General features: G+C 45.6%; 1 protein-coding gene and 1 non-coding gene across 2 annotated transcripts in view; one reads left to right on the top strand and one right to left on the bottom strand.

Moving 5' to 3' along the window:
- The window catches only part of PLCXD1 (phosphatidylinositol specific phospholipase C X domain containing 1), a 29,637-nt gene extending 26,661 nt beyond the window's left edge, over nucleotides 1–2,976 (bottom strand). The window contains exons 1-2 of the mRNA XM_073327731.1: nucleotides 2,883–2,976; nucleotides 949–1,085 (exon numbers count right to left, since the gene is read on the bottom strand). The gene's annotated coding sequence lies outside the window, so the exon portion shown is untranslated. The remainder of the gene's footprint in view (nucleotides 1–948; nucleotides 1,086–2,882) is intronic.
- A 166-nt stretch (nucleotides 2,977–3,142) lies between these two features.
- Nucleotides 3,143–3,258, top strand: LOC140905676 (U5 spliceosomal RNA). Its single transcript, XR_012156917.1, has one exon. It is a non-coding gene; the product is annotated as a U5 spliceosomal RNA (small nuclear RNA).
- The last annotated feature ends 13,906 nt before the right edge of the window (nucleotides 3,259–17,164 follow it).

Here is a 17,164-nt window from a genome sequence, read left to right as displayed (position 1 = left end):
TGGAATGAAATTCTGATCCTAAAAATAACTACAAATATTGAGTATATGTTTTCTCGCTTCCCCCCTTCCTCTGTTGCTTGTCTTCTTATACCCCAATTCTGCATTCCTGCATAAGGGTCTAACACAGGGATCGGCAACCTTTGGCACGTGGCTCACCAGGGTAAGCCCCATGGGGGCTGCGGGAAGCAGCATGGGCTGAAGGATGTGCTGACTGCCACTTCCCGCAGCCCCCATTGGCCTACAGCGGCGAACTGCGGCTAGTGGGAGCTGCGATTGGCCGAACCTGCAGATGCGGCAGGTAAACAAGCCAGCTCGGCCAGCCAAGGGGCTTACCCTGGTGGGCCGTCGGCTAAAGGTTGCCGATCCCTGGTCTAGCAGTACAGAGTCCCACTGAAGTCAGGGGAGCTCTGCACAGGTGCAGGAGCTTGTCAGTCCATGAGCAACACAAGGCAGAACCAGGGCCCTCCTCCATTGTAGGAATTTTGAGGCAAACATTATGTCTTCCTGTAGATTTTAAGGCCAGAAGGGACATTATAATCTAGTCTGCCCTCCTATATAACACAGACCATAGAATCTAACCCAATAATTTCTGCATTGATCCCATATGCTCTGTTTGAGCTAGAGCATGTCTTTTAGAAAGAGATCCAGTCTTGCTTAAAGACTGGAAAGCAATGGAGAATCCATCACACTGCTAGATAAGCTGTTCCAATGGTTAGTTATCCTCACTGATAAAAAAGTCTTATTTCTAGTCTGACAGTAGACAGGCTAGGTGTGGACAGTACCAAGCACTTTGTGGATGTTACCATAATAAATATTAAACCCAGTGACTAGGTAGTATACAATTGCATAGACATAATAGACAGTTTCATTAATATTTTAATATCTGTATTAAATATCTGTAATATGCATGATACATTTCCAAAAACATAATAAATAATGTAAACTTACCAAAATATAATAGAGTATCATAATTTTAGCTCATTGCCTTCTAAATTCAGTAGGCCAAAAAAGAGGGTGTGGCATTTCACTGGTGTGGAGACGTTTATGTTGGAAGTATATATTGCATGCTTCAACCTGTGGAATTCCTGATGAAACAATGAAAGTGAATTCACCAGTCCTCTTAGGAACAAACTAATACAGCAGTGATTGGGGAAAATATGTTTACATAAACTAAGTGAACTGCCACTTAAGATTAAATTGTCTCTGGAACACGCAAGCAAAAGCATCCATATCTAGAAACAGTCTAAATAATACAGAATCCAACTCCCAGATTGCTTTTAAAAGAAGTACACCTCTACCCCGATATAACGCTGTCCTCGGGAGCCAAAAAATCTTACTGCGTTATAGGTGAAACCTATATTGAACTTGCTTTGGCCTCAAGCATTTCCCTTATTAATAGTCACTTCCTGCCCCCTGACTGACCCCTCAGAACCCCTGACCCATCCAACCCCCCCGCTCCTTGTCCCCTGACTACCCCCTCCAGAGACCCCCCACCCCTAACTGTTGGATCATATTAAAGAAGTTCTGTATTAAAATCACAAAAGAGTTTGATTCCCCATAGTTTAAATTCCAGGGTATTACTAATTAAGAGGTCTCTTGGTTTTTGGTGCTGTTTCTCTCCCTCTCTGTGTGAAACTTGCAAGCTGCTAATTGTGTTAGTACATTCTAAGACAGAGTCTGTTCTCAAAGCAATTCTTTGTAACAACAGCTATTCACACAGAGAGACTCAAAGCAATACTCTGTACCAACAGAAACAGCACCCAGAGACTCCCCGCCCTTTTGTTGTATTCATCTCGCTTTGTTAACAATTGTGATTAAAATAGAGATAGAGGATGTATGTGGATGGATGCTTGGTGTGGATAATAACTGAATGATCAGGGAGGTGCCAGCCTAAGAATCCAGTGTCCATCGGCTGAAGAAGGCGTCAAGTGGAAATAACCAGAGGACCCCCGGGGGGGCAGACTGGAATCCACCCAAGAGCCTCAAGGATGGGAGAACCAAAGAACAAGATAACATCTGGCAGCACGGAGCTGTCAGGAATGTGCTATCTGCTGATTGATTCCGCAACAGCATGATGAAGCAATTCCCATAGACTGGCATAGGAAGAAATTCCTATAAAAATGGACTCTAGAAAGTGAGAACTTTGGGGTCTGATTCTGCAAACCAACTTCCAGGAGCATCAGATGTGCATCTGACAAGGCCCTGCTCCCTCCTCATGTCCAGGCCACCTGGCCAGTGGCTTGGCATGAGCAACTCTAAGGCTGGTAACTATGATAACAACCTTGCAGAACCTGTGTGTGTGTTTGTATGAATGAATGTGTGAATAAATATGAAATTGAATGGAATGTTATAGCTATAACTAACTGCTTACTATGATTCTTTCTGTATTCACAATAAATGTGGCATTTTGCCTTTTCCCCTTTAATAAGATCTTGCTGGTTTTTATCTTATTGGTATAACATAACCATCCCTCTCAAGACCCCAATCCCCTATCTAAGCCCCCCTGCTCTTTGTCCCCTGACCGTCCCCTCCAGAGACCCCCCCCATCCCAATCACCCCCAGGACTGCACCCCCTACCCAACCCTCCTGCTCCCTGTCCCCTGACCGCCCCCCGAGACCCTCTGCCCCTTATCCAACCTCTCGGCCCCGGCCCGGCACCCTTAACCTGCCGCTCAGAGCAGCATGTCAGAGCCAGACACGCTGATGCGCTGCTTTGCCAGAGCACGCAGCCCTGCCCCCCAGAGCACAGCTTTACCATGTTATATCCAAATTCGTGTTATATCAGGGTAGAGGTGTATATATTCAAATAATTCCAGGTCTTTGATTTAGTTACACTATACTTTTGTTCTCAAGGGGGAAGGGATTATTTTAGTTTTACTTACTCTTATGAAATCATTGGTTTTCATTTCAGCTGTTCATTTCTTCAAAAAGATTTCCGCTTTCCTAGCAGCTAGTCTTCCCCTGTGAAAGACTGAACTGAATCTCCTACACTACATCAGGAAACATATGCAAACAAACACAGCACGCTAACTGCCATGGGATTGGTCAGAATCTGCAGCACACTCTCAGATCAAGTGACACCCAGCTTCATGAGAGGAGGAAGAACAAAAGTTCCTCAGGTTAGTGGAGCTGCCTAACATGCATACTCTGGTTTCTCTTCAGATCATATAAATCTTTCACCTTTTACTAAAGATTTCCGTGGAGAGGAACATTTATGAGTTTCTACCCAATTTTTTGAGGCTTCACTTCAGTGAGGCTGCTCCCTCTTGTTGTGAAAAACCATGTAAGAATGAGACACTGTATTGCCTCATGATTAATGTACATGCAAGGAATGACGAAAGGAAGTCTAGCAGCACACAAAGTAATAATATTTAACAAACTTTTTGCAGCATTTTAAGATGTAAGGATGAAAAGGACTGTACAAGAGCTAATCTATATTATTTTTTTTATTAATTATGATCACCTTTATCATCTAACAGCATTTCCATCCTCCATTTCAAGGAGAAGAACTTGATGACCTGATATTTCTTTTCCCATCTCCAACTTCTACAATTTCTACATTTAGGATGTAGGTTATCATCATTTATCCAGTTATTGTACAGACATAGGAAGTGAAGGTCCCATGCTTTAAGAGCTTACTATATAAATAGACAACCTATATACAGATAGTGGGTGAATGACATGTACTGACAACTAGTTTGATTCAACAGTCGAGTTTAGCAACCACCATGCTAGTTACAAATTTGTTTCTCATCATTCCTAGAGACACTGCGATATCAGCTGCATGCCATGGAGTGAATACATTATGATTCTACGATTAAGCTCCCCTATTCAAAAAATACATTTAATGTCTAGTCCCCAGATCAAGGAGGTGATCTTAAGGAGTTATTTAGAGCTTCTGTTATTGTAATTTAGAAGCACATTTCTAAAAGTGCTTCTACTTCACTGTTATAATACAATGCAATTTATTTTTATATAGCTTCCTTTATACAGAGCGTTACAAAATGCTCCGGAGACATAGTACTTTTCTGAAGCTCGGTAAGGAGACTAGCAGCCAGGGGTGAAAGTAGGCCAGTACGGGCTGGTACGGCGTACCAGTAAGAAGTGGCTGCCGGTACCGGCCCGTACACAGCCGATGTTAAAGCACTGCCGCAGCAACATTTTAAGGTCATTGCCTCCCTGCGGGCTGCCATTGATGGGCGGGGGTGGGAGCAAAAGGGGCAGCTGCCCCAGGGCCAGCGATTTAAAAGGCCCCGGGGCTCCCGGCCACCGCTGCTGCTATTGTGGCAGCAGCCGGAACCCCAGGCAGTGCAGGCCAGGCAGCGTGAATGGGCTGGCTGGGAGAGGCTGAAGCCCCCCACCCCGCCTCTTCCGCCTGAGGCCCCGCCCCTTCCGGGGTCCCAGAGCTGGGACCCATATTGGTAAGTGCTTAATGTTACTTTCACCCCTGCTATCAGTGGCAGAAAGTGGAAATTAGAAAAATGTTTAAAAGCAGTAAGGATACAAGTTACTGTGTGTCACAGTTCTTGGGTTACTGATGAGTACCTTCTGCTATCTGAGTGCTGCAAAACCCATGGCCCCCACCCCTCAATCTGCATAAACAGGAGTCTCTGTGATGCAAAACTGAGGCAAACAGTCTGACTGCGTTTGAAGGGGATGGGGCTCCTGGCTCCCACTCTCTAAGTCCTTTCAATACAATCCAAGATTCCCTGCTCCCGGAAGGGGTAGAGGATAGTGGTACCGACTGCTCACCTGAGGCTTGCTGAACCTGTGCTGCCTGTCCAGTATATCGGAGTCTGTTTTCTGCTTGTAGGCACAGGGGAGATCAGTGGGTGAGCTTCTCGAGGGCAGTTTCTCTGAAGCTTTCCAGGAGCCCCTCTCAGGAGCTGCTGTATGCTTTCTCCCAGAACTGCCCAACAACTGTTTGGAACAACTGGCTTTTAAACTCTTATTCCACCCCTGACATGATTGACAGGGGTGGAGAAGCGGGGCCAGCCTTGCCCACAGTAACCCTTTAACTAATTTGTCACTAGTGGGGGGTTTAAATGCCCTGTCACACTATGATGGAAAGCAGGTGAACCCAACAATGGGGAGGGTAGTGCAGGGTACATCAAGCACAAAAGCAAACAGGACTTTTTTTAAAGTAAGATTTGAAACTGAGAAATCTCTAGGGGAAGAGGAGACAGACGGCAAAGGAGAAAGTGACTGTATAGGTGAGCACAGGGATATCAAGTCAGAGATATAGGATGAAGTAGAGTCTGTGGAGAGTTTTAAAAATCAGGATGACAAAGTTAAATTTGATTCAGAGACTTCATAGGAAGGCAAGTTGATGGAAGAGAGAAGAGTAAGAAGAGAGTTATATGGCTCTCAGACACTACTGGGATAAGTGCATTAGAAATGGACAGCTAGGTTCCTGCATGCTAGAGCAAATCTGGCTACAGCAGTCTGGACAGTTTCAAATTTAAAAGTAGAGGGCATGAATTCTCCTCTCTGGAGTAACACTGGTGATGTCAATGGAGATACTCCTATTTAAATTGCTATGAGTGAGATCACAAACGGGCCCTAAGGATTTAAAACAACTATAAAAGAAGGAATAACAGGAAACTAATCAGCAAGCGATTAAGCAATGACAAAGTATTTCAACAGAGCAAGGGTCAAGGTAAGGATGAATTCTGGTAGTACTGCAGAGGTCATGATAAGCAGATTTACAGATGAAGAAGCTGTGGGAGGAAAGAAGTCCGGGATGTCTTCAAGATTTCTGGCTTTGGTTGCAAAAAATGTCTGAGTTAAAGCAATTAATAGTGGAGGTAGAAATATTGGACAAAAAGGAACTCAGGAGGAGTTGGTGAGTTTTTGAAGCATTCAATAACAGGAAGTTACAGAGCTGACAGAATCAAGACAAGGAGCTATAAGGGGATCAAAGAGTGAGTTGATGGACACAGAAAGATGCTTTATGTCTGTATATCTGAGTGAAACGTTTCTATTTTGTTAGTTATCATCCATCACGGCTCCATAGTTAAAGCTGATTTGAGTTTTGCACTTAGAGCAAGGATTCAACCATTTTATTGTGCGTGAAGAAAACACTTTATTTTCCTCCCCATTGCACCACTTACTCTTTGAATTATGAATGGATTTTCTGAAATTTTACAGGTAAATCTGTCTGAGTTAAAAGTAATTAAAAAGGGTCCCTTAATAAATTATGCTGCTGAGTGAGACCTTTTTTTGTCCTGAATGATCTTGTCTCAGACACTGTCTAGCTAAGCGAAAAGTGGCAAAGAAGCAACTCTTTAATAGATGTGGTGTAATGGGTAGTTTTTAAAAAGAAATGTTTAGGAGGATTGATGGTCCTGTTTCCATGCTATAAGGCAGGGTTGCTCAAACTTCATTGCATTGTGACCCCCTTCTGACAACAAAAATTACTACTCAACCCCAGGAAGGGGGACCAAAGCTGAAGCCCAAGCCCCGCCCCCCGGGGGTGGGGCAAACCCAAAGCTTGAGGGCTTCATCCCTGGGCAAGTGGAGACTGTAACCTGAGCCCCAGTGCCCCAGGCTGAAGCGGTCAGGCTTTGGCTACAGTCCTGGGCAGTGGGACTCGGACTTTTGACTTCATCCCCGGGCCCCAGCAAGTCTAACGCCAGCCCTGGCAACCCCATTAAAAAAGGGTTGTGACCCACTTTGGGGTCCTAACCCACAATTTGAGAACCACTGCTATAAGATATGGAAATGCAATAGTTAAGACATCCAAACAGTCTTTGACTGTGAATTTCTGGGGTTTGCAATGCTTGTGTTAGGTATATGTAACACACTGTATCTCAGAGTAGCACCCTGGAATCCCCATATTCACTACTGTCATATAATTATGTCATGTTTTATACAAAGTTTGCCTTGTGAGGTATAATTTTAGAAGTCTTGATCTGTTGAACATTAATATCCTGTTAGATTGTATGTGGTATCATTGTATGTAAAGTGATGAAGTTTTGCTATGTGTGTGTTACTTAAATATGTTTTGAGGTTGGGAGACGCCCATAGCCAATCTTCTAACTGCAACAAAGGACCAGCCAGAGGTGCTGATGGTCCATTAAAGGGAATCCACTCTCAAAACAACAGCCATCCCAGAAACTTCTCAGAGAGAGCACATATACAATAGAGACTGCTTGACCAGTGGGGACTGCCTGTTCCCCACATCACAGCAAAAGATCTTTTCAACAAGCTGGAAGAAAATATAAAAGAGGGGAAGTGATATCATTATTTGGCCTCTCTTCCCCCCAACACAGCACCTGGAAGAAATGTCTGGAGGACAAACACTTTGAACTGGGGAAGGGTGGGCCAAGCCTGGAAGGCAAGTTCCAGCCCATATATTGGAGATCTGTAACCTGTTTGTTCTGTCTGTCAGGGTGAGACACTGCTTGATTCAAATCCTGCTTCATTTGTAGAACATAGACTGTGAATTTATTTTTATTCCTTTAGTAACCAACTTTGATCTCTGTGCTTGCGACTTATAATCACTTAAAATCTCTCTTTCTATAGTTAATAAACCTGTTTTATATTTTACCTAAAACACTCTGGTTCGGTTGAAGTGCTTGGAAAATCTCAGCTCAGTTTACAAAGGCTAGTGTGTGTCCACCCCACACTGAGGGAGTGGTGAACTTACACTGGTCAGGCTTCTGTATAGTTCTGGGATGCAAGGCTGGGGAGCTGCGGGGAACTAGCTGGAGTCAGTACCAGTGACACCATGGCGCTAGGCCCACACTTTAAAGGGGCCCTGGCCCGGCCTGCTCTTCTCTGCCCCCCGCCCACTGCTCTCTCCTGCGGGGGCAGAAGCTTGGTTCTGCCAGCTCCTGCTGCAGCAGGGCAGGCTCCACTGGCAGCCAAGCTCCTCCCTCCCCCGCCTCTTCCCCCGAGCATGCCACGTTCCTCCCCTCCCCCGCCGCCGAACAGCTCTTCGCCCACACTTTGGACATGCTAGGAGTGGCAAATAAGAGCATATTCTGTGTTAAGAAGCCCTATGGTAATGCTGCTTCTCAGCTAATACCTGTAAACAGGCTTGAAGCTTGTCATAACAGAGAAACCATAAGACACCTGGTCTGCTGTGTAGACGGGGAAACTGAGGCACACCACCTTATGGCATTAATGGCTACATGCCAAGATACAAGTACATAGCCAATATTCGTAACTTCAAATACAAAAATGATACACACATACAAACAGCATAATTATAACCAGCAAATCATAACCTTTTCATAGGCACCTTACCTGATCTCCTTTGTACAAGATTTGGTGCCACTATATGACCTTGGTTGCAACAATCATCTGTATGGTCACAGTTCATATTAATAACATCACACCCCATCACTGTGGCACAGCGAGCAGAGTGAAATGCACAGCTTGTTGATCTGAGTGAGATTTGCACTTCATATTGTGGTGTAGAGATTTTAAGTGAGACTTTAAATGTGGTGGCTGAAAACAGTCAAAGTGAAGGTTACCAGTTTGTTATTTTCTGTTTGCTTATTTTGGGAAAGGAAAGTAGAAACAGAAAATGCAGAAAGATGGGTGAGAGCAGTGGTGAGCTGGAGCTGGTTTGCACCGGTTCATTAGAACCGGTTGTTAAATTTAGAAGCCCTGTTAGAACCGGTTGTTCCGCGAGGGACAACCGGTTCTAAAAGGGCTTCTAAATTTAACAGGCCAAAAGTGGCGCCTTAGGTGCCGACTCCACGGGTGTCCAGCCCTGGAGCACCCAAGGGGAAAATTTGGTGGATGCAGAGCACCCACCGGCAGCTCCCCACCCCAGCCCCGGCCCCAGCTCACCTCACCTCCGCTCTGCCTCTGCCTCTTCTCCTGAACGTGCTGCCCCGCTCTGCTTCTCCGCCCCCCCCCCACCCCCGGGCTACTCGCAAATCAGCTGTTCGCGCGGGAAGCCGGGCCAGGCTGAGAAGCAAGCGGCAGCTTCCCGCTCAGGCCCAGGGAGGCGGAGGTAACCCGGGGGTGTGTGCAGGGGAACCGCCCCTGCCCCAGCTCACCTCCACCACCCTCGGCCTGAGTGTGAAGCCACGGTCTGCTTCTCAGCCCTGGAGCACCCAGGGAGTCAGCGCCTAAGGTGCCACTTTTGATGTGATCAGTGGGGGAGCGGTCGCTCCTCCTGCTCCCCCGCAGCTACGCTCTCCCACCCCTAGGAGCCAGAGGGAGCTGCCGGATGCTTCCTGGGAGCTGCCCCAGGTAAGCACCTTCAGGACTCCCCACCTCACCCCCCGGCAGCTGCCTCTGGCTCTTAGGGAGAGGGGCCAAAGGGGAAGGGTATTTGGGGGCCAAAGGGAGAGGGTATTTGGAGGTAGTTCTTGGACAGGTTTTTGGGACCCATCGGTGCTAGAGCTCATTGCGCCCAGCAGTTGAAGGTCCTTTCACGCTTGCCTCTGAGCGGTCGGTACAGCTGGTGCCCTACCCATTCCAGTATTAGAAAACAGATCGATGACCAGAGCCCTCCAGCAACTGCAGGGGAGACAATTACGCAAACACGCTGTCATAAATATAAAGGGAAGGGTAAACACCTTTAAAATTCCTCCTGGCCAGAGGAAAAATCCTTTCACCTGTAAAGGGTTAAGAAGCTAGGATAACCTCGCTGGCACCTGACCAAAATGACCAATGAGGAGACAAGACACTTTCAAAGTCACTTTCAAGACACTTTCAAAGTGTCTGGGTGAGGCTTTTGCCGGGGACAGAACAGGAATGGAGTCTTAGAACTTAGTAAGTAATCTAGCTAGAGATGTGTTAGATTCTGTTTTCTTTAAATGGCTGATAAAATAAGTTGCGCTGAAGGGAATGGATATTCCTGTTTTTGTGTCTTTTTGTATCTTAAGGTTTTGCCTAGAGGGATTTTCTATGTTTTGAATCTGATTACCCTGTAAGGTATTAACCATCCTGATTTTAAAGAGGTGATTCTTTTACTTTTTTTCTTCAATTAAAATTCTTCTTTTAAGAACCTGATTGCTTTTTCATTTGTTCTTAAAATCCAAGGGTTTGGGTCTGTGTTCACCTATGCAAATTGGTGAGGATTTTTATCAAGCCTTCCCCAGGAAAGGGGGTGTAGGGTTTGGGATTTTGGGGAGAAAGACGTTTCCAAGCGGGCTCTTTCCCTGTTATATATTTGTTAGACGCTTGGTGGTGGCAGCAATAAAGTCCAAGGGCAAAAGGTAAAATAGTTTGTACCTTGGGAAGGTTTTAACCTAAGCTGGTAAAAATAAGCTTAGGGGGTTTTCATGCAGGTCCCCACATCTGTACCCTAGAGTTCAGAGTGGGGAAGGAACCTTGACATAGGGTTACTTCTCTGTGTCATTATTGGGACAATGTTCTTTCAAGTAGCCAGACTTGGTAAAAGAGAGCTGGAGATGGCAGGGGTCAACATCCATTGGCAGGGGTCAATATCCGTTGACGGCAGTTACTGTTGCTACATCATATAAGCAAATAAATTGACTTTGATAGTTAACATTTGACTTGGCCTAGTTCTGGTAATTAAAGTATTCTGTGCACTGAGGCACTGTACTAGAGCTGATGGACTTGGGCCAGGTCTACACTCAAAAGTTAAGTCGACCCAGCAACGTCGCTCAGGGATATGAAAAATCCACACCCCTGAGTGACATTGTTAAACCATCCTAATCCCCAGTGTACATAGCACTAGGTTGATAGAATAAGTCCTCTGTTGACCTAGCTACTGTCTCCCAGGTAGGTGGCTTAACTACACTGACGGGAGAACCCTTCTTGTTACAGTCTACACTGAAGTGCTGCAGCTGTGCCACTGTAGTGTTTCAAGTGTAGACAAGCCCTTAGAGGAGAGAACCAAAGAGGGGGAGGAGGAGGGCAGGTCACTCACTCCTAAGATAAAGTAATCACTAGGCCTAAGGGAGTAGCATCAACTTGACCTTTTGTTTTCCAGAGCTTTGTAGCTTGCTGAGGAGCTCTGCAGTCAGAGTGAAGTGGGACTCTCCCTTCTTACACAGCAGCTCTGTTCTAGCCTATACTGGTTTTTATACTGCCCTCCTCACTTTAGTATCTAAACACCTTCAAGTAGTGCCTTAAGCAACATGACTAACAACTGTCACAAGTGGGCTGTTCTCTCTCTCTAATCCCAGGGGAAGAATTGTATGTGCAGCATAGTGTTGTGGTTTGGTAGGGTTTGGGTTGTAGGTTTGTTTTCTTCTTTAATGAACACACGGTTCTGGGTTTGATAGGGAAGGCAAGGTTGAAAAAGTGTGCCTCACACTTGAGGAGAAGGTGGGGAGGTCTGTAATAGTCCTTACTTCCTGTGGGAGTTCTTTCTACAGCCTCTGAGAAAGCTCTGCCTCATGCACAGACACGCTTCATTCTTATGGTAGAAAGCGCCATTCCGCCTGAGGAGCGGTGCTGTTGACCATGGTCTCTATCTGGAGCTTTAGGCGATTGTTTAAATACCTTGGACCCAGGCCTTTGAGTGTCTTGAAGATAAAAACTGCCTTGACTCAATATTCTCAGGGAAGCCAGTGTAGAGAATGAAGGACAGGACTGAAGTTCTTGCAGTAGTCTGTGTTGCTGTGGAGAAGCACTACTGCATTCTGTACTAGATGGAGTTCCCTAAAGACCGGTGGCTTCACGCCCAGGTATATTGCATTGCCGTAGTCCAGCCAAAAGGTGTGAATAATCAAGGTAAGGTCATTGTTTGGGACGGAGTTTCCTAGCCAAACGGAAAGGGTAGAAAGCATTACTTCTGCATGTTACTATGTGAGAGCTTAGCATCAGTGAGGAACCCAGGAACATTCCTAAACTCTGGAGTGAATTGACCAATTGTGAGGGTGTATCTTCAAGCAACAGCTGCAAGCTCTTCAAAGTACTTTCCTCTACCCACCAGATGTATCTCTGTCTTCATTGGGCTCACTTTCACCCAGCTGTTCTTCATCCAAGAGCTGATCTCATGCAAGCACTGGGTCATGCTGGTGGTAGCGGTGTGGACATACGTGGTGATGGTCAGGTAAATCTGTGTATCATCTGAATATTGCTCCCTGTAAATCATCTGACCAGTTCGCCTGCTTGTAGAAGTTAAATAGGACTGGAGAGAGAATTGATCCTTGTGGAACTCCACAAATGAGGGCTTTAGGGGTGGGTGGTACAGTTTCCTATCACTAGTCATTGAATGTGTCCTTCCAGGAAGGACTTAAACCATTCTGGCATAGTCCCCTGGACCTCTGCCACTCTCCCAGGTGGGACAGCAGTATCTCATACTCAACAACATTGAATGCTGCAGAGGTCCAGGAGGATGAGAATGAATATCTGCCCTCTATCCATTCACAGCAGATCATCATCCATCAGCACCAGTAAAGCCATTTTCATCCCATGTCCTGTCCTGAATCCAGGATGTGCTGAGTCTAGGATAGTAGGTTATCCCTCAGAGAAACCCAGCATGAGAGAACATCCTTTCCATCTCTCAGGATAAAGGGCTAATCAGAGGAAAGAAAGTATCCCCCAAGATCCACTCAAAGTCATGAGGAGGTTGAAAAAGTATCACAGAGGGGCATGTTCAACTCAAAGAGCTCCACTGGAGTTCCCCGTGAGATCGAGAGTTAGCAAGATAGCAGGAAGGACCTACACCAAGAAAGGGTCAGTAGAGGCACCCATTCTTTAAAGGGCAATATCAGCCCTTCAAGAGAGGGAGTAAAAACTCAGAGGCATATAAAGGGAACACATACAAGTGCTCCCTGAGTGGCCTCTGACTCCTGTGGCTTTAGAGTGTGTGCAGGGAGCAAAGCACAAAATGGGATAAGGGATTATTGTCTCCCAGAGCCACATCCCTGCCACTTCACCATTTCAATCCTGTAGCTGGATGAGGAGCTTGGAACACAAAAAATCCATCACATGATCCTCTGAGTCCAGTGGTTTCCATAAAGCCTTTGCCAAGGAAATGTGACTTGTAGTATGGAGGTGGTACTCACTCCAAGCTGGTCCAGGGCTTCAGAGCTGTGTGGGAATGTGCCTAGTAATCACACTGGCTGTCTCAGGAGAAGCAAAGGAAAACCAGCACCATGCATTAAAATGGCAGCATCAGCTTTGCAATCAAAGCATCCAAAGCAGAGCACCTGTTCCTGCAGGCTTTATTCTTAAAAGGACAGCTTACCCCAGAGACAGCCAGCCTGGGGGAGAAATGTGACAATTATGACAATTTCCAGCAATATCCTGGATGAACCCGATTGAATTAAGTTCAATATCTTTGGAGTCCATTGTAGTAAATGAATGATGTATGTATCCTTATGGGCCAGGGATTGTATCTAATTTTAAGGGGGGCCTCCAGGAACTAAAAACAGCAGGAGGTGTTTAGGCATATTCACTCAGGTTGTTACTCCTCCTGAGATTCCAACCCCCACCCTGCCCTCAGGGACAACAGACAAAGGAAGGACTTTTAGTTACATAGCTTGAATTTAAGTGGGCTCAGGGCTTTCTTCCTGATCCAGCAAACAGACGGGACCTCTGGTCCACAGAGGCCCCAAACCTTAGGGAAGGGTTGGAAGCAGTGTAGCTCATAAGACTGGATTTTTGTTCTGAGAAAAGTGACGAATTAGAAACCAAAGGAAAACCCCCGGGTGAAAGCTGAAAGACTGTTCCTGCCAAAGCACATGCTGCAGTTGGAGTGATCACTGGTAAGCTTATTAGCATGCATGTAGGTTCTTGTATTGTTTTTAATATGTTTTCTCTGTAATGCTTTTACCTTAAGAATGAAATGTGCTTCCTTAGAAAGAGCTTGTGTGGTAATGTATACCTGTGGCAATTACACTATGTACTGTCTCTGAGGCGAGGAGAGAAGTGAAGCAGGCGTGGCTAGGCAGACTCTTTTTCTAGGAATAACACAGTAAAGACAGGGAACCGTTCAGCCTGGAAATTTCTCTGGCAGAAGGAGGAAAGATGAGGGTCTCCCTCCAAGAGAGGAAACAGCTGGGGAACTGGAAGTCTAGAGTGGGTACCTTGAACTGTGACAAGAAGATCCTCTCCTCCTCCTGAGATAGAGGTCTGGTGAAAGGGTAATCTCCAAGTTCTCCTGTGAAGATCACAAAGAGGAGGCTGGCCAGAAGCTAGTGCTCAAAGGGCCAGTCATCCCAGAGAGATCCACTGGGAGATGAGACATCTGTTGCCAAAGGAGTGCTCCATAAAAGAGAGCTCTGAAAATAGTTAAGGTGCCATTGATGGCACTCAGGAATATGCAACATTGTTCCTAGGACTAGTAGGACCAACCTACTTGTGGTGCACTGCAAATGTCTTCTGTACAGCTTGTTACATGGAGAGCTTAACATAGTGAGAGAGTTTTTACTGCTTTAATTCTTTGTTGTGGCTCACCAGAAGCAGCGAGCCACTATGGCAATGCTGTGAGCAATATTTGATTCCATGCTACAGTGCAATTGGTGGAAAATGGGAGCTTCTCTAGGCCCTCGTGGCCAAGATATGAAGTAGCTGTGTGTCACGGGGTCCCCTCGCTGCTAGTGGCACCCTCTTCTGGCCATCCTGGGATTAGTTCTGCCAGATGCTTTGCCTCCCCACCCCCAGCCATGTCTTTCCCATCATCCTCTCACCCTACAGCCCCCCTCTCACTCCAGGAACTGCAGTCTCCTCTTTGTGACTTAGCCCTCTGGCCAGGTCACTATATGGTTTCCCCTGCTGGGGTATCAAAATCTTTCCAGGACAAATTGCCCCAGGCAGTCCACTGTCCTCTGCCTGGCCTGTGCCACATCCCCAGTCTGGTAGTGGAACCAGGGCCCACCCTGTACTCCGAGTTCCAGCTCGGGGACCCTTTAATCAGCAGCCACGGTCTGCACTCCTGTTCCTTGCTGCTTTTCTCCTTAGCCTTCTCCTACCGTCCTGGCACCCTGCTGCAGTACAGACCCCATTCTGTCTGTGAACATGCGGGGTCATCATGCTCTCTCACAGAAGGGTTGGTGGAGGAGGAAGCTAGGGTTGCCATTTCTGGTTGGACATATTCCTGGAGGTTTCATCCTATGACATAACCTTTCATTAAAGATTCATCTTTAATTTCTGGAGACTCCAGGACAATCCTGAAGGCTTGGCAACCCTAGAGGGAGCTAAAGAGCCCACCAGCTCAGGGTGTCTCTGCTCCCACCTTCCCCTCTCCCCTCCTGTGAGCAATGGGGACAGTTCCTCTGCTCCTCCCCTTCCCTCTCTTCAGCACATGGCCTGGGATGGGGCAGAAGGAGGTGAAGAGCCCCTGGAGCTGTCCCCTCAGCCTGGAAGGTGAAGAGGGGATTCCTCTGTGCTGTCCTGCTGGGCCTGGGAGAGAGGCTGAAGAACCCCAGGAGGAGCCAAGGTGAGGCAGAGGCGGGGCAGAATAATAGGAAGTTGGGGGGCAAGGAAGAATTGATAGGAGGTGGGGGGCAGAATTGATGGGGTTAGGGGATGGGCAGATGTGGAGATAAGAACTCTGGCAGCAAGGCCATAATCTTTTTACTACTTTTAGGAGCGATTGCAACACTAACTGTCTCACACACACACACTGGGGATGGACAGAGGGAGTTCAAAAATGAAATGACAGACCAAACACACACTATAATCTTTTTAAAAGAATGTCATGACTTTTGGGGTTTGGCTCATGATTTTTGAACCTTTGGAGTTGGCAATCTGGCTGTTGTAAAACTACCCCAATAAAATACTACAATCACTTGCTACACTGACATCCAGTAGTAGTTGACAATATATAACCACTTATAGGCTGCTGTATATGTTACATTGTATGTTGGAATCATTATTACTTAGAACCAGTCAATCTTTATGCTGTTCTTGACATAGATGTCATTGATTTTCCCAATTAGTATTCATTGGGTGACAGGAAAGAACTGTAATTGGTATCCAGAATAATCCAGAAATAATGGATTTTTCACATCCCTAATACTTATTGAAATTTTATGGGTATGCAAAGCTGGGCAGAAAATCGAACAAGTACACAGGAACTCTCATGCTATTTCTAGCATTACTGCTTCCAGCTGTGGGATTAAAAAAATACAGTTGGCATTTTTAAGCCCTAAAACAGGTTCATTTCAAGTTTTGGTTGAAGTTTCAGGCTGGCTTTTATTTTGACCGTACTGATGCCTACATGTGGCATAGTGTCTCCTGCACTGAACAAAATCTGTTAAATAAGCCATCAACAATTCTCCCGTTATTCAAGTACTATGGGGAAAAGCCCACTAAGAGAAGCGGCAGTTGTTCAATATACCATGGGGGTCATACAGAGGTGCTGGAACAAGGGGTACTGGCTTGAAGTTGTAATAACAACCCAAATACATGGTTTCTGCCATCAGAACCCCCACTATAAAAACTGTTCCAGCATCACTGGGGTCATAGCTAGGAGCAGACTCTTGTACCCCAGCTTGAACTCAGCCCAAGTGCCTGGGAGATGGGCTAAGGGACAAAAATCAACCTTTACAGAAGTCTGACTGACTCATGCTCTGTCTCCTACATGTACTATCTTGAGCTGATTTACTGGGTATGCAACAGTCATAAAAATGATACCACTGCTCTTTCAACGCAAACACTATGTGCCCAATTCTGGTTGTGTGTGTTATTAGGAAGAGGTCTTACAAAAAACTACTCGTTGTCAGCATTTTGCACACTAAATAAAACTTTTTAGCATAGCTCTAATGACTTAAGAATTTGCACATATATTAAAATTAAACAATGCATATAAGAAATATGCATGTTAAATCTAGTGAACCACAAGATTTTACAGATTTCCTCCTCCACTTTTTCTCACATGCTCTCTCTTAACTTCATATCCATATCCCTGTTCTGTTCCTGTACAATGGGTTTACACGCTAGTCCACACACAAATCTGTATGGGTTCAACAGACACCACCCGATTCTATCATATTTATTCTCTCCAGCAAATTAACTTTCCCAGACACTTGCCTTTAAATTGGACTGATCTGTACAATACAAAGGAGTTTCTGAGCATTCCATCCTTTTCCTGTAGTAGCTGGAAGATTTCCTTACCAGACAGATTTCACCACATTCTGATAACAATGTGTATTGTTTATAAACAAATTGAATCCTAGATGATGATTAATATACACATGATAGAATGATTTCATTTTCTATTCTGGGAAAACCCAATCACTTTTTTCCTGACTTTTGAGTTATACCGGGGAAAGAT

The sequence above is a fragment of the Lepidochelys kempii genome, chromosome 1 (assembly GCF_965140285.1).
Source record: "Lepidochelys kempii isolate rLepKem1 chromosome 1, rLepKem1.hap1, whole genome shotgun sequence".
In the NCBI taxonomy this organism is placed as follows: domain Eukaryota; kingdom Metazoa; phylum Chordata; order Testudines; family Cheloniidae; genus Lepidochelys; species Lepidochelys kempii.
Note: the sequence above shows the minus strand (reverse complement) of the source record. Positions and strands in the feature narration are given on the sequence as shown.